This window comes from Macaca nemestrina, chromosome 1 (genome assembly GCF_043159975.1).
Source record: "Macaca nemestrina isolate mMacNem1 chromosome 1, mMacNem.hap1, whole genome shotgun sequence".
NCBI lineage: Eukaryota > Metazoa > Chordata > Mammalia > Primates > Cercopithecidae > Macaca > Macaca nemestrina.
This window is the reverse complement of record NC_092125.1, coordinates 205,554,242-205,572,258: the sequence shown is the minus strand read 5'-3', so window position 1 is coordinate 205,572,258 and position 18,017 is coordinate 205,554,242. Positions and strand designations below refer to the sequence as shown.

Genomic DNA, 18,017 nt, shown 5'->3' with positions numbered 1-18,017 from the left:
CTTTTTTTTAGCTTCTGTGTATGAGTGAGAACATGTGGTGTTTAACTTCCTGTTCCTAGCTTATTTCACTTAAAATAATGTCCTTAGTTCCATCCATGTTGCTGAGAATGACAGGATTCCTCCCTCCCTCCCTCCCTCCCTCCCCCCTCCCTCCCTCCCTCCCTCCCTCCCTCTCTCTCTTTCTTTTTTTCTTTTTCTTTTCCTTTTTTTTTTTAGGCAAGTCTCACTCTGTTGCCCAGGCTGGAGTTCAGTGGCATGATCTCAGCTCGCTGCAACCTCTGCCTCCCAGGTTCAAGCAATTCTCCTGCCTCAGCCTCCCGAGTAGCTGAGACTACGGGCACACACCGCCACACCCAGCTAATTCTTTTTTTTTTTTTTCTTGAGACAGGGTCCCACTCTGTCACCCAGGCTGGAGTACAGTGACACAATCACAGCTTACTGCAGCTTCAGCCTCCTAGGTTCAAGCAATCCTCCCACCTCAGCCTCTCAAGTAGCTGGAACTATAGGCACATGCCGCCACACCTGGCTAGTTTTTTTGGTTTTTGAAGAGACCAGGTCTCACTCTGTTGCCCTGACTGGTCTCAAATTCCTGGACCTGGAATCAAGTGATCTTCCTGCCTCAGCCTCCCAAAGTGCTGGGATTACAGTTGTGAGCTAGTATACCTGGCTCATTCTTTTTTGTGGCTAAATGGTATTCCATTTTTTATGTATACCACATTTTCTTTATCCATTCATCTGTTGTTGAACACCTAGGTTGATTCCATATCTTGGCTGTTGTTGTAAACATGGAAGTGCAGATATCTCTTCAGTATAATGATTTCCTTTCCTTTGGATGTATTCTCAGTAATGGTATTGCTGGATCATACGGTAGTTCTATTTGTAGTTTTTTTTGAGGACCCTCCATACTGTTCCCCATAGTGGCTGTACTAGTTTACATTCCCACCGACAGTGTATAGCGTTCCCTTTACTCTGCACCCTCACCAGCACTGGCTACTTTTTGTCTTTTTGATAATAGCCTCCTAACTGGGGTGAGCTGATACCTCACTGTGGTTTTGATTTGCATTCACCTGATGATTAGTTATGTTGAGCATTTAAAAAATATATTTGGCCTTTTTTTTTTTTTTTTGGAAACAGAGTCTCTCTCACTCTGTCGCCAGGCCGGAGTGCAGTGGTGCGAGCAGTCTCAGCTCACTGCAACCTCCAACTCCCTGGTTCAAGCTATTCTCCTGCCCCAGGCTCCCAAGTAGCTGGGATTACAGGCACGTGTCACCATGCCCAGCTAATTTTTGTATTTTTAATAGAAACGGGGTTTCACCATGTTGCCAGGATGGTCTTGATCTCCTGACCTTGTGATCCGCCCGCCTCAGCCTCCCAAAGTACTGGGATTACAGGCGTAAGCCACAGCCCTTGGCCTGTTTGGCCATTTTTATGTCTTCTTTTGAGAAATGTCTCTTCAGATCATTTGGTCTTTGCCATTTTTATATTATTTAATTGTTTATTTATTTAATTTCTTCGAGGCAGAGTCTCGCTCTGTTGCCCAAGCAGAGTGCAGTGGCACAATTTCGGCTCACTGCAACCTCCGCCTCCCGGGTTCAAGCAGTTCTCTGCCTCAGCCTCCTGAGTAGCTGGGATTACAGGTGCCTGCCAGCACACCCAGCCAGTTTTTGTATTTTTAGTAGAGACAGGGTTTCACCATCTTGACCAGGCTGGTCTTGAACTCCTGACCTCGTGATCCACCTGCCTCGGCCCTCTGAAGCGCAGGGATTGCAGGCGTGAGCCACCTTGCCCAGCCATATTTAATTATTCTTTTTTAAGACAGTCTCGCTATGTGCCCAGGCTGGTCTTGAACTCCTGGGCTCACACGATCCTCCCACTTCGGCCTCCCAAAGTGCTAGGATTACAAGCATGAGTCACTGTACCCAGCCCTTCCTAATTTTAATTAGAAGGACCAAAGATTTTTAATAAATTCTTTCCAACCATTTGGTTTGGAACTTTCCTCCTCTGTCTTTCCATTTCACCTCTCTTTTTTTTTTTTCCTTTTTGCCCCTTCATTTACCCTAATTCACTAATTAACTTTTCCCCCCACTTTTCTTTTGCGTAATAATACATTGCTATAAAAGATACTGTATATTCTCTTTCCTGCATTCCTTTTCTATCACCATTTGATTTATTTTTTCTGAAATTTGGAGTTATGGGGTTCTCACCCTTATGATAATGGAAGTAGTTTTTGGGAATGTGATTTGGAAATATATCATCCCCCATCTCTACAAAAAAATGTAAAAATTAGCCAGTCGTGGTGGTGCACACCTATAGTCCCAGATCTTCAAGAGGCTGGGATGGGAGGATCACTTGAGCCCAGGAGGTTGAGGTTGCAGTGAGCCATGATCATGTCTGCAGGCTGGGCAACAGAGCAAGACTATGTCTGAAAAAAAAGAAAGGAAAAGAAATACATTATCACTTAGAGGCAAAATCCTAAGGAGATTGCTGGATGAATAAAATTTAACATAGCTACATAACAACAATAAAACAGGAGTAAATAATAGATAGGTTAATTTAAAATAAAGTACTTCATGGGATTTTGTAGAAAAAGTCTTAGTAGTATTTGGTTATCAGAATTAAAAAGACATTTCTCATACCTGTCTGCTGTTTATCTAACAGTAAATGCTTCCTTTTAAGAAGAAACAGGCTTACTTTTCTCATGTAATCCAGTGTTCAGGAGGAGGTGGCAATATAGGGGTCTGTCATAAACTCCTTAAAGGATTCTCTGTTATTATCAAATTTGGAATACCAACCAAAAATTTTTGATCCCTCTCTCTGCTCCAGTGGATTTTCTAAATACACTATTGATAAGGTTTGGCTCTAGGTCCCCAACCAAGTCTCATGTTGAATTGTAATTCCCAATGTTGAAAGTGGGACCTGGTGGGAGGTGATTGGATCATGGGGTGGATTTCTCATGAATGGTTTAACACCATCCGCTTAGTACTGTATTCAGGATAGTAAGTTCTCATGAGATCTGGTCATTTAAAAGTGTGTGGAGGCTGGGCGCGGTGGCTCATGCCAGTAATCCCAGCACTTTGGGAGGCCGAGGCAGGCGGATCACGAGGTCGAGAGTTCAAGACTAGCCTGGCCAACATGGTGAAGCCCTGTCTCTACTAAAAATACAAAAATTAGCTGGGCATGGTGGCACGTGCCTGTAGTCCCAGCTACTTGGGAGGCTGAGGCAGGAGAATCCGTTGAACCCTGGAGGCAAAGGTTGTGATGAGCCAAGACCACCACTGCACTCCAGCCTGTGCAACAGAATGAGGCTCCATCTCAAAAAAAAAAAGTGTGTGTGGCACCTGCACCCTTGCTCTCTTGCTCCTGTTCTGGGCCATATGACATGTCTACTCCCCCTTCATCTTCCAGCATGATGGTAAGTTTCTGCAGCTTCCCCTGAAGCCAGGCAGATACTAGCATCATTCTTCCTATACAGACTGCAGAACCATGAGCCAGTAAAACCTCTTTTCTTTATAAATTACCCAGTCTCAGGTATTTCTTTTTATTTATTTATTTATTTATTTAGAGTCTCACTCTGTTGCCCAGGCTGGAGTCCAGTGGCATGATCTCAGCTCACTGCAATCTCTGCCTCCTGGGTTCAAGTGATTCTTTTACTTCAGCCTCGTAGCTGGGACTACAGGCACGCACCACCATGCCTGGCTAATTTTTTTTTTTTTTGAGACAGAGTCTCGCTCTGTGGCCCAGACTGGAGTGCAGTGGTGCAATCTCGGCTCACTGCAAGCTCCGCCTCCCGGGTTCACGCCATTCTCCTGCCTCATTCTCCTGCCTCAGTCTCCCAAGTAGCTGGGACTACAGGTGACTGCCACCACGCCCGGCTAATTTTTTTTGTATTTTTAGTAGAGACGGGGTTTCACTGTGTTAGCCAGGATGGTCTCGATCTCCTGACCTCGTGATCCACCCGCCTCAGCCTCCCAAAGTGCTGGGATTACAAGCGTGAGCCACCGCACCCGGCCAAATTTTTATATTTTTAGTAGAGACGGGGTTTCGCCATATTGGCCAGGCTGGTCTCAAACTCCTGACCTCAGATGATCCTCCTGCCTCGGCCTCCCAGCAGGTGTGAGCCACTGTACCCGGCCTCAGGTAATTCTTTATAGTAATGCAAGAATGGACTAATAGACCTATTATCACAACATACATGTGTATTTCCTCTTTCTTTCTTTTTTTTTTTTTTTTTTTTTTTGAGACAGTCTCACTCTGTCGCCCAGGCTGGAGTGCAGTGGCACGATCTTGGCTTACTACATCCTCTGCCTCCTGGATTCAGGCGATTCTCCTGCCTCAGCCTCCCAAGTAGCTGGCATTACAGGCGCCCACCACCATGCCCAGTTATGTATTTCCTCTTTCTACTTGCAAGTAAACTTTGGAAAGTTTGAAGGTTTTTTCCCATGAGTGAATAGCTTATATTCTGGCCCTTCACTATAAAAACATACCCTTAACCTGGAATTTTTTTATCAGAGCAATGTGCACATTAAGTTGCCAGTGGTAAAGCAACATCACTACTTGATACAATCATGGGCAGAAATCTGTGTTTTTCCAGAGGTAGAATCTCAGACATAACTGTACCTGCAAGTTCAGAGAGAGAGACCTTCCACCTATCTTCTCCTGACTGCTTTGCCCAATTCTTTCTGATTCCCAAAGGTCAGAGCTATGCAGTATTTCCACAGGAAGTTGTGGGCCTTCTCTAGACAAAGCCTGCTTTGTTCATTAGTGGCAGGTTTACTTTCTGTAATTTTGCCGAAGTTTTCTGAAACAGTTCTTTAAAGCCAATAATAATCCTCTTTTAGAAGGCAAAAATAAGTTCAGTAGTGTAAATACCATAAATGAATGTTCTACATTTACAATGTTCTGATACTGTGGAAAGGTTGTTTATAGCAAATCTGTTTCCAGCTAGGTGGGCTTAAAAATAGACTAAACCATTATATTATGAAGATACTTGGTACTTCTTCTTAGTGAAGTGTATATATACCTTGGAATAAAATCATACATCGGCCGGGCGCGGTGGCTCACTCCTGTAATCCCAGCACTTTGGGAGAATGAGGCGGGCAGATCACGAGGTCAAGAGATCGAGACCATCCTGACTAACACAGTGAAACCCCGTTTCTACTAAAAATACAAAAAAATTAGCCGGGCATGGTGGCGGACTCCTGTAGTCCCAGCTACTGGGGAGGCTGAGGCAGGAGAATGGCGTGAACCCGGGAGGCGGAGCTTGCAGTGAGCCGAGATCGCGCCACTGCACTCTAGCCCGGGCGACAGAGTGAGACACCAAAAAAAAAAAAAAAAAAAGAAAACCTGATAAGGTATAAAACATAAAGATAGAATTCATACAGATCCAATAACTTTTGTTACTTATTACTAAGTCAAATAAAGCGGGGGGAAAGTGAGGCTATGCTGAAAACTGTTTTCTGTGGATTCCCGTTGCCTGTGCCTTATCTTGCCATCAACGTGGATGATTAAGAGGTAAGGCATGGTAGCTCACACACTTTGGGGGACTGAGGCAGGAGGATTGCTTGAGGCCAGGAGTTCGAGACCAGCCTGGGCAATATAGCGAAACCTGATCTCTACTCAGAAAATTAGCCAGGTGAGGTGGTATGCGCCTGTAGTTCTAGCTTCTCAGAAGCTGAGGCGGGAAGATTGCTTGAGCCCAGGAGTTCAAGGTTACAGTGAGTTATGATCATGCCATTGTACTCCAAGCTGAGTGAAACAGTGAGACAGTGTCTCAAAACAAAACAATAACAACAAAAAAAAAAAAACTAGCTGTGCCGGGTGTGGGGCACCCCTAGAGCCCCAGTGATTTGAGAGGCTGAAGCAGCAGGATTACTTGAGACCAGGAGTTTGAGGCTGCAGTGCACCATGATCGCGCCCCTTAATAGCCACTGCACTCTAGCCTGGGTAACATAACCCCATATCCAAAAAATATATATATATGTATAATAAAATAAAGAATTGGTTGTAAATCTAATTCTAAAATTAACATTATCTTTGACCTAGGACATATCGTTTAATCCTGTTTTATATCTCCATCAAGTTATACAGGTATAATATGCATCTATAGTAAATAGTTAATGAATATTTTATCTGAAGATGAAAGGTGCTAAGTGGTTTTTATAAATATCATACATTTATTTAAAAATCACAGCCAGTGGCCAGGCGCTGTGGCTCACTCCTGTAATCCCAGCACTTTGGGAGGCCAAGGTGGGTAGATCCCTGAGGTCAGGAGTTGGAGCCCAGCCTGGCCAACATGGTGAAACCCCGTCTCTACTAAAAATACAAAAGTTAGCCGGGTATGGTGGCGGGCATCTGTAATTTCAGCTACTTGGGAGGCTGAGACAGGAGAATCCCTTGAACCCAGGAGGCAGGGGTTGCAGTGAGCTGAGATCATGCCATTGCCCTCCAGCCAGCGTTACAGAGTAACACTGTCTCTCAAAAAAAAAAAAAAAATCGCCCCTGAAATTTGTATGAACCAACTACACTTGCACTTAAAAACTTCAATTAAATATTGACTAGGAAAAATATGGTGGTTGAAGAAACTACTAGAACTCTGCATAGTTCATGATATAAGAAACAAGCCTATGATATGTGGGGTGCTACAACTTGAATAAGGGAGTAAGTAGTTTAAATACCAGGCCTGGTTTCAGGGTACTACTCAAACAGGAAACTCCAACTGTAATTTGGTTAGTTATCTTCCACTCCCAGCCTCCGCCCCCTCCAGAAAACACCAAGACTGTCAACTCTGTGACGTGCTTTCCTAATGGCCTGTAGCTACATGACTCAAAGAAAAGGTGTTTTCTTTGGAACACACAATTATAAAACTATACCCAGCATCCTACACCCTGATATCTGGCAAACAAAGGGAAATTTTTTTTTTTTTTTCACTCATAGAAAACAGAATGGGGCCATAGGCCATTTAAAATGCCGTAACTAGTTTAAACAGAAACAACAGGATATCCAAATGTGACTGCCTGCCTATATTTTCTCTGTCAAATTGGAAATTAGAGGGAGCATTTTATAAAATCAGAGATGCTGAGAACAAAGATTTATATGCAAAATTGGCATATGAACAGTTTCAGGCTCATTTTTCTTAGTCCTTTATTAGTATAGAACAAATTTGGGTGTACTTATATCATTTTTTAAAAAATAGTGATGATTTCTGGATACCTGAGTATAGTTTTTGTTTTTTTGTTTGTTTGTTTTTTGAGGCAGGGTCTCCCTCTGTCACCCAGGTTGTAGTACAGTGGCACGATCACAGCTCACTGCAGCCTCAACCACCTGAGCTTAATTAAGGAGTTCCCTCACCTTAGTCTACCAAGTAGCTGGGACTGCAGGTGCATGCCACCACGCCCAGCCAATTGTTGTGTCTGTGTGGTTTTTGTTTTGTTTTGTTTTGTTTTTGAGAGGGAGTCTTGCTCTGTGGCCCATGCTGGAGTGCAGTGGAGTGGTCTCAGCTCACTGCAACCTCTGCCTCCCGGGTTCAAGAGATTCTCGTGCCTCAGCCTCCTGAGTAGCTGGAACTACAGGCACGTGCCACCACACCCAGCTAATTTTGTTTTTTTGTTTTTTGTGTTTTGTTTTAGTCGAAACAGGGTTTCATGTTGGCCATTCTGGTCTCAAACTCCTGACCTGAAGTGATCCACCCACCTCAGCCTCCCAAAGTGCTGGGATTATAGGCACAAGCCACCACACCCAACCTAATTTTTGCATTTTTGTAGAGATGACGTCTCAGTATGTTGCCCAGGCTGGTCTTGACCTCCTGGGTTTAAGCAGTCCACCCACCTGGCCTTCCAATGTGCTAGGATTACAGGCGTGAGCCACTGTGCCCGGCCTGCTCTTTTTTCTGTAATGTATTCATCTGTCAGTTTCTCTTTGTTTCTGTTACAGTTTCTAAACATTGCAATTGAATCTTCTTGTTAAACAGAAATTCATACTGAGAAGCTTGAAGCTTGGACTATTGTAGCAGGGGTTTTTTTTGTTTTTGTTTTTTATTTATTTATTTTTAGATAAAGGGTATTGCTGTGTTGCCCAGGCTGGAGTGCAGTGGCTATTCACAGGTGCAATTATACATAACACAATACAGCCTCAACTCCTAGACTCAAGCAATCCTCCTGCCTCAGCCTCCTGAGTAACTGGGACAACAGGTGCATATCACTGTGCCCTGTCCAGTGTTATTGTAGCAGTTTTAGAGATAAATGGCTTAATTAGATCTAGTCAGCCACTGCTATGAAGGACTTATGCATTAATTTTTTTTTTTTTTTTGAGACAGGGTCTCACTTGTTGCCCAGGCTGGAGTGCAGTGGCACGATCACAGCTCACTATAGACTCAACCTCCTGAGATCAAAGGATCCTCCTGCCCCAGCCTCCCAAGTGGCTAAGACTATAGGCAAGCACAACACCTGGCTAATTTTTTTTTTTTTTTTTTTTTTTGTAGAGACAGGGTCTCCCTATGTTGCTCAGGCTGATCTCAAACTCCTGGGCTCAAGTGATCCCCACGACCTTGACCTCCCAGAGTGCTAGGATTAAAAGCATGAGCCACCATGCCTGGCAAATTTATGCATTCTTCACAACTCTTCATTTTGCAGCTAAAACACTTTTACCTGGCATATTTAGATCTTCATTAAATTTGGTTTCTAGCTCCTTTAGCACAATATTTTACTCGTGGCAAACTAGGAGAATATACTTAAGAACTCTTAGAATCCAGATTACAGTTCACAGGTTTCAACTGTGTAGGTTCTTATGTGTGGATGTTTTTCAATAAATGTACTGACAAATTGTTTGGAGACTTACAACGATTTGAAAAAAACTCACAGACAGGCCAGATGTGGTGGCTTTTGCCTGTAATTCCAGCACTTTGGGAATCTGAGGCAAGAGGATTACTTGAGGCCAGGAGTTCAAGGTCAACCCGGGCAACATAGTGAGACCCTATCTCTAGAAAAAATTTAAAAGTTAGCCAGCCGTGGTGGCGCATGCCTGTTGTCTCAGCTACTCAGACAGCTGAGGTGGGAGAATCGCTTGATGTCCCCAGGAGTTGGAGGCTGCAGTGAGCTCTCATCCTGCCACTGCACTCTAGCCTGGGCAAGAGTGAGATGCTGTCTCAACAATTTTTTATTTTTATTTTTTTAATTTTTTTTATTTTTTATTTTTTTTGAGAGGGAGTCTCGCTCTGTCGCCCAGGCTGGGATGCAGTGGCCGGATCTCAGCTCACTGCAAGCTCCGCCTCCCGGGTTTACGCCATTCTCCTGCCTCAGCCTCCCAAGTAGCTGGGACTACAGGCGCCCGCCACCTCGCCCGGCTAGTTATTTTTTTTTTTGTATTTTTTAGTTGAGATGGGGTTTCACCTTGTTAGCCAGGATGGTCTCGATCTCCTGACCTCGTGATCTGCCCGTCTCGGCCTCCCAAAGTGCTGGGATTACAGGCTTGAGCCACCGCGCCCGGCCTCAACAATTTTTAAAAAGAGGCTGGGCATGGTGGCTCATGCCTGTAATCCCAGCACTCTGGGAGGCCAAGGTGGGTGGATCACTTGAGATCAGGAGTTCAAGACCAGCCTGGTCAACATGTCGAAACCTCATCTCTACTAAAATTAGCTGGGCATGGTGGTGCACGCCTGTAGTCCCAGCTACTTAGGAGGCTAAGGCAGGAGAATCACTTGAACCTGGAAGGCGGAGGTTGCAGTGAGCTGAGATCGCACCACTGCACTCCAACCTGGGAGACAGTGAGATTCCATCTCCAAAAATAAAAAATACAAATAAATAATAAAAATAAAAATAAAGCCAGGCACAGTGGCTCACACCTGTAATCCCAGCACTTTGGGAGACCAAGGCAGGTAGATCACCTGAGGTCAGGAGTTCAAGACCAGCCTAGCCAACATGGCAAAACCCCGTCTCTACTAAAAATACAAAAATTAGCTAGGTGTGGTGGTGCACACCTGTAATCCCGGCTACTTGGGAAGCTGAGCAAGAGAATTGCTTGAACCCAGGAGGCAGAAGTTGCAGTGAGCTGAGATCATGCCATTGCACTCCAGCCTGGGTAACAAGAGCGAAACTTTGTCTCAGAAAAATAAATAAAAATAAAAATGAATTAAATTAACTATAGCATATACTGTACTGCTGTAATTTCATAGTTACCTCCTATTACTATTGAAGTGAGCTCAAGTATTGCCAGTATCCACTTAAAATGCTGTATGATGCTAATCTTCTAGTGAGCAGTTTTTCTTTTTTTTTTTTTTTTTTTTGAGACGGAGTCTTGCTCTGTCGCCCAGGCTGGAGTGCAGTGGCCGGATCTCAGCTCACTGCAAGCTCCGCCTCCTGGGTTCACGCCATTCTCCTGCCTCAGCCTCCCGAGTAGCTGGGACTACAGGCGCCCGCCACCTCGCCCGGCTAGTTTTTTGTATTTTTTAGTAGAGACGGGGTTTCACCGGGTTAGCCAGGATGGTCTCAATCTCCTGACCTTGTGATCCACCCGTCTCGGCCTCCCAAAGTGCTGGGATTACAGGCTTGAGCCACCGCGCCCGGCCTGGAATTGCTCTTAAAAAGCAGAGAAGAGTCATGACATTATAAGAAAAAGTTGAAAAATGAGAAAAAGAAAAAAAATAGGAAAAGTTGAATTGCTTGATGTGTACCATAGATTGAGGTCTATAGCTGCAGTTGCCTGCCATTTTTTTAAGTATATAGTACATAGGTGGTGGCTGGGCCCGGGAAATGGCGGCATCAGGAGAGAGCAGGACTTTGGGCAGCGGAGGCAGCACAGAGGACATATTTCTGACCTTCTACAGTGAGGTGACACAAATAGAGAAGAGAGACTTAGTTCCAACATCCAAAAATCAGATTGAAAGACGGACCTGTCCTGGTTCCTCTTACTTTAGTTTGAACCCATTTGAGGTTCTTCAGAAGTTACAGATGAAGAAATTAAAAAAAAGAGGTTTCGGCAGTTATCCACATTGGTATGTCCTGACAAAAATCATGATGCTGACAGAGCACAAAAGGCTTTTGAAGCTATGGACAAAGCTTACAAGTTGCTACTGGATCAGGACCAGAAGAAGAGGGCCCTGGATGTAATTTAGGCAGAAAAGGAATACGTGGAACACGACCGGGCACAGTGGCACACGCCTGTAATCTCAGCACTTTGGGAGGCCGAGGTGGGCAGATCACCTGAGGTCAGGAGTTCGAGACCAGCCTGGCCAACATGGTGAAACCCCGTCTCTACTAAAAATACAAAAATTATCCAGGTGTGGTGGCAGGCGCCTGTAATCCCAGCTACTTGGCTACTTGGGAGGCTGAGGCAGGAGAATCACTTGAATTCGGGAGGCAGAGGTTTCATGAGCCGAGATCACGCCATTGCACTCCAGCCTGGGCAACAAGGGCAAAACTGTGTCTCAAAAAACTAAAAATAAAAAAGAATACGTGGAACACACTGAAAGAGTGAAAAAAACAAAAAGGAAGGAAAACCTGCATTTGTAGAGGAGGATGATCTTGAACTGTTCAAACAAGCTGTATGTAAACAAACTCTTTGCTGAGCTAGAAATTGAAAGGAAAGAGAAGCCAAAGAGATGCATGAAAGGAAATGACAAGGGGAAGAAGAGATTGAAGCTCAAGAAGAAGCCAAACAAGAAAGAGAGTGGCAGAAAAACTTTGAGGAAAGTGGAGATGGTCGTGTGGACAGCCGGCGAAACTTCCAAGCCAATACAAAGAGGAAGAAAGAGAAGAAAAATCAGACCTTCCTGAGACCACTGAAAGTAAAAATGAAGCAGCGTGAGTGGCCACCCAGGTCACAGGCACAGAACCTTCCCCCTGCTATCTCCCTTCCTGCTTTGAAGGACTCAGTCTTTCCTCCCACTTCCACCCCAACATAGAGTAGTATTTGCTTTTTAGTCCATTTTGGTGTGTGTGTGGTTGTTTGTGGTTTTTTTATTTTTGAGATGGAGTCTCGCTCTGTCACCCAGGCTGGAGTACAGTGGGGCTATCGCGGCTCACTGCAAGCTCCACCTCCTGGGTTCATGCTATTCTCCTGCCTCAGCCTCCTGAGTAGCTGGGACTACAGGTGCCCGCCACCACGCCCGGCTGATTTTTTGTATTTTTAGTAGAGACGGAGTTTCACCATGTTAGCCAGGATGATCTTCTGACATTGTGATCCACCCACCTCGGCCTCCCAAAGTGCTGGGATTCCAGGAGTGAGCCACCGTGCCTGGCCTCATTTTGTTGTCAATACAATTTAATATTGATCAGAGCAATTCTTTTGTACATTGAAATGAAGGGCTTGGTTAAAGAAAAGACCTTCCCCTCTCCCTGCCCCTAGAACAACCAGGATTGGAAGGTGCCACCATTGGTGCTGCCTTCTCTTCCCACAGCCTGTAACTCAGTGTTTTGTACTTCACTGAATTGTGATGGTTAGAAATTTCATAGATAGTTTGTGGAAATCATCCATTAAACATACTGCTTAAAATGGTGTTGCTGTGACTTCAGAGACAAGCCTGGTGCACCTTAGGAAGCCCCTTGGCTTCAGTTGCTTGCTTCTGGGTGTGCTCCCTTCAAAGGCCCAGATGAAACAAGGAACACTTGTGGGCACACAGAGCAGGCATCTGATGTCCTGATGCCCTGTGGTGTTCGGCATGTGTTTGGCACAGGGGCATCCACTGACCAATCAGCGTGGCATGAGGCCCACGCCACCCAAACCTTTCACTTTCCAAAGAGCTAGCTGTCCTCCACCCAGTACCATGGTGTCCTAGCCTGTCTGCATTTGTTAGTGGTAACATTCTTTATAATAAGTTTTTATAACCCCCCCAAAAATATAGTATATACCTATAACATACCAAGTACGTGTTAAATGACCATTTTTGCTATCAATAAGGCTTCTAGCCTAAAGTAGGTTATTAGTGGTTAAGTTCTGGGGCAGTAAAAGTTAAATGTGGGTTTTCTACTCCAAAGAGATTGGTGCCGCTAACCCCCATGTTGTTCAAGAGTTAATTTTATTTTAAATGTAAAATCAGAAAATGTTTGGGGCTGGGCATGGTGGCTCACACCTGTAATTCCAGTACTTTGGGCAGAAGGATCACATGAGTCCAGAACTTTGACACCAGTCTGGGCAACAAAGTGAGACTCCATCTCTGCAAAAAATAAAAATTAGCCACACGTGGTGCATGGCATTAGTCCCAGCTACTTGGGAAGCTGAAGCAGAAGGATGACTTGAGCCTAGGACATCAAGGCTACAGTGAGCAGTGATTGTGCCACTGCCCTCCTCTAGGCCGGACGGCCAAGAGAGCCTGTCTGGGGAAAAAAAAAAAGAGGTCAGGCGCAGTGGCTCACGCCTGTAATCCCAGCACTTTGGGAGGCCGAGGCGGGAGGATCACTTGAGCCTAGGAGTTTGAGAGACAATTGTGGGTAAAATACTGATAACCCACCTCCACAAAAAATTTAAAAATTAGCTGCATGTGGCCGGGCGCGGTGGCTCAAGCCTGTAATCCCAGCACTTTGGGAGGCCGAGACGGGCGGATCACGAGGTCAGGAGATCGAGACCATCCTGGCTAACACGGTGAAACCCCGTCTCTATTAAGAAATACAAAAAACTAGCCGGGCGAGGTGGCGGGCGCCTGTAGTCCCAGCTACTCGGGAGGCTGAGGCAGGAGAATGGCGTAAACCCGGGAGGCAGAGCTTGCAGTGAGCTGAGATCCGGCCACTGCACTCCAGCCTGGGTGACAGAGCGAGACTCCGTCTCAAAAAAAAAAAAAAAAAAAAAAAAAAAATTAGCTGCATGTGGTAGTATGCACCTGTGGTCCCAGCTACTTGGGAGGATGAGGTGGGGGAATGGCTTGAGCCCAGGAGGTCGAAGCTATAGTGAGCCATGATCGCACCACTGCACTCCAGCCTGGATGACAGAGTCAGACCCTGTCTCAAAACAAAATTTTAAAAGAAACCTAATTTTAGAATTTCTACCATTTTAAGATTTTAACATTGAACAATGTTTGAGATGACTATCAAATTGTTAAAATAAACTATATAGAGATGAATACCAACCATCTAGATGGTGAGAATTAAATCAGATCATGCCAGCTTTGTAAATTATATTCTGAAAACCATTGTGAGTGAAGGAAACCAGATGTTGCAAAGACTTGTAAAATTTCAGCTGAACCTTTATTCTGCAGGCATTATGGTAGAAAGAATCACAGACTTTGAAGTCAGAGAGATGTAGATTTAAATCCCAGCCTGGCCAGGCACAGTGCTCACAACTGTAATCCCAACACTTTGAGAGGCTGAGGTGGGCAGGAGTTTGAGACCAGCCTGGCCAACATGGTGAAACCTCGACTCCACTAAAAATAAAAAAAAGTAGCTGGGTGTGGTGTTGCGTACCTGTAATCCCAGCTACTCAGGAGGCTGAGGCAGGAGAATCACTTGAACCCAGGAGTCAGAGGTTGCAGTGAGCCGAGATCACACCACTGCACTCCAGCCTGGATGACAGAATGAGACCCTGTCTCAATAAATAAATAAATAACACAGAGCGAGACTCTGTCTCAATAAATAAATAAATAAGTCAGGGACAGTGGCTCATGCCTGTAATCCCAGCACTTTGGGAAACTGAAGCAGGAGGACCACTTGAGGCCAGGAGTTCAAGACCAGCGTGGCCTGCATAGTGAAGCCCCATCTCTACTGAAAATACAAAAATGTGCTAAGCATGGTGCATGGTGGCCCGCACCTGTAATCCCAGCTACTCGAGAGGCTGAGGCAGGAGAATCGCTGGAACCTGGGAGGCAGAGGTTACAGTAAGCCAGGATCGTGCCACTGAGAGCAAGACTCCATCTTAAAAAAAAAAAAAGATCCTTGCATTGTTGAAAAGCGTTAAAAGTACTAAATTAACAAGTTTGTAATAAGTCAAGGATGCACTGAATAAATGAGCCAAATAGAAAATGAATAGCAAAATAATAGACTTAAAATTCAACTATGCCAGTAAAAGCATTAAATATAAATGGCCTAAACACTCTAATTGTCCCACCATGTTGGGAGACGGAGGCAGAAGGACCACTTGAACCCAGGAGTTTGAGACCAGCCTGGGCAACATAATGAGACCCCATCTCTACAAAAAATTTAAAAATCAGCAGGGCATGGTGATGCATGCCTATAGTCCTAGCTACTGAATAGGCTGAGGTGAGACAATTACTTGAACCTGGGAAGTTGAGGCTGCAGGAGCTGAGATCACACCATTGCATTCCAGCCTTGGTGACACAGCAAGATCTTGTTTCAAAAAAAAACAACTCCAATTAGATAATTGTCAAGCTGGGTGCAGCTGCTCATGCCTGTAATCCCAGCACTTTGAAAGGCCAAGGTGGGAGGATCCCTTGAGCTCAGGGGTTTGAGACCAGCCTGGGCAATATAGCAAGACCTTGTCTCTACTAAAAATTATTATTATTTTTTAGTTAACCCGTTGTGGTGGCACACGCACTTAATCCCAGCTACTCTGGAGACTGAGGCCAGAGGATTGATTGAACCTACAAAGATAAAAGAGTCCATTCAAAAGGAAGATATAATAACTCTAAATTTGTATATACCTCATAACAGCTTAAAGTATATAAAGCAAAAATTAATAGAACTAAGAGAAATCACTTTCATAATTAGAGATGTTAACATACCTCTCTCAGTTACTGATAGAGCAAGCAGACAACAAATCAGAAGGGATCTTAATGATTTGTATATTATTAACCACCTTGACATAATTGGCATATTTAGAACACCATACCAAACAATTGCACAATACACTTTCCAAATACACATAATTGGAGATAATGTATTATAAATTTGGAAAGCAATAACTGTGAACTTCTGTTGTTTATTTGTAACTTGGACCATATTTGAGATACATAGGAAAAGCATTAAGTATAAATGGTCTAAACACTCCAGTTATCCTACCACGTTGGGAGACTGAGGCGGAAGGACACTTGAACCCAGCAGTTTGAGACCAGCTCTGCTCACTGCAACCTCCACCTCCTGGGTTCAAGCGATTCTCCTGCCTCAGCCTCCCAAGTAGCTGGGATTATAGGCATGTACCACCACACCCAGATAATTTTTGTACTTTTAGTAGAGACGAGGTTTCACCATGTTGGCCAGGCTGGTCTCAAATTCCTGATCTCAGGTGGTCTGCCGGCCTCGGCCTTCCAAAGTGCTGGGATTACAGGCATGAGCCACTGTGCCCGGCCTCTAGTTCATTTTTCTTCAACAAAGAAGCAGCCTAGGCCGGGCGTGGTGGCTCACGCCTGTAATCCCAGCACTTTGGGAGGCCGAGGCAGGCGGATCACAAGGTCAGGAGATCGAGACCATCCTGGCTAACACGGTGAAACCCCGTCTCTACTAAAAAATACAAAAAGCTAGCCGGGCGAGGTGGCGGGCGCCTGTAGTCCCAGCTACTCAGGAGGCTGAGGCAGGAGAATGGCATGAACCCGGGAGGCGGAGCTTGCAGTGAGCTGAGATCCAGCCACTGCACTCCAGCCCGGGTGACAGAGCGAGACTCCGTCTCAAAAAAAAAAAAAAAAAAAAAAAATACAAAAAAAAAATTAGCCGGGCGCGGTGGCGGGCACCTGTAGTCCCAGCTACTCAGGAGGCTGAGGCAAGAGAATGGCGTGATCCCGGGAGGCTGAGCTTACAGTGAGCCGAGATCGCACCATTGCACTCCAGCCAGGGGAACAGAGCGAGACTCCGTCTCAAAAAAAAAAAAAAAAGAAGCAGCCTATAGCCAAAGAATGCCTGCCTCTGTCTCTTTTAACCTCCATGAGGTTTCCAGATAATAATCTGGTATTGGGTTTAACACACCCGGCTGACCTTAGGACCCTAGGCTGACCTGGAGGTATATTTTCAAACAGATTCTCAAGTCCTACCTCCTGGAGATTCTGTATTTTGAAAAGGCAATTGGGCTGATTCCAAGTATTTGGACAGATTTCAGAGTCTTGGAAATAAGGTACTGTTTGTCCTGGAGAGCAGGAAGAAGAGGGGAAGGAAAGAGGGAGAATATGAGGATATGAATATGTATGTGTGAATTTGAGATAACTGAGTCAGGGCCAGGTGTGGCTCGACCCCAACACAGGAGGTAGGAGGAAAGAAGGACATCAGCCTCTAAAAGTTTTGTAAACATGAAAATCAAGCACATTTGCATAACAAGCAAAGAAAATGTTGCTCTCTTTGTTTTTTGTATTCAGTGGCTTTTTTTCTTTTTTAATACATATTCTGCTTATGTATCAACTACTTTTTTTTGAGACAAGGTCCTTGTATTAAGCCATTCTTGCATTGCTATAAAGAAATCCCTGACACGGGGTAACTTATAAAGAAAAGAGCTTTATTTGGCTCGTGGTTCTGTAGGCTGTACAGGAAACATAATGCTTGCAATCTGCCCTGCTTCTGGGGAGGTCTCAGGAAACTTACAATCATGACAGAGGACCAACCAGGAATAAGCATGTCACATGACCAGAGCAGGACCAAGAGAGCAAAGAGGGTGACGCCACTTACTTTTAAACAACCGGATCTCATGAGAACTCAATCACTATTGCTAAGGCAGCACCAAATGGATGGTGCTAAACCATTCATGAGAAATCCACCCCCAAGATCCAGTCACCTCCAACCAGGCCCCACTTCCAGTACTGAAGATTACAATTCAACCTGAGATTTGAGCATGGACATATATCTAAACTATATCAGTATGGCTCTGTTGCCCAGGCTGGAGTGCAGTGGCACGATCACAGCTCAATGCAGCCTGGACCTCCTGAACTCAAGCGATCTTCCTACCTCAGCCTCACAAGTGGCTGGCACCAGGCACATACCACCATGCCCAACTAATTTTTTTTTTTTTTGAGACGAGTCTCGCTCTGTCGCCCAGGCTGGAATGCCATGGCCGGATCTCAGCTCACTGCAAGCTCCGCCTCCCAGGTTTACGCCATTCTCCTGCCTCAGCCTCCCGAGTAGCTGGGACTACAGGCACCTGCCACCTCGCCCGGCTAGTTTTTT

The 18,017-nt window shown here is 45.0% G+C and overlaps 1 protein-coding gene and 1 pseudogene across 19 annotated transcripts in view; both read left to right on the top strand.

Moving 5' to 3' along the window:
* Positions 1-18,017, top strand: part of LOC105494564 (phosphatase and actin regulator 4) — a 145,332-nt gene that overhangs the window by 75,494 nt on the left and 51,821 nt on the right. The window lies entirely within an intron of this gene.
* LOC139363515 (dnaJ homolog subfamily C member 8-like) lies at positions 10,722-16,249 on the top strand (annotated as a pseudogene).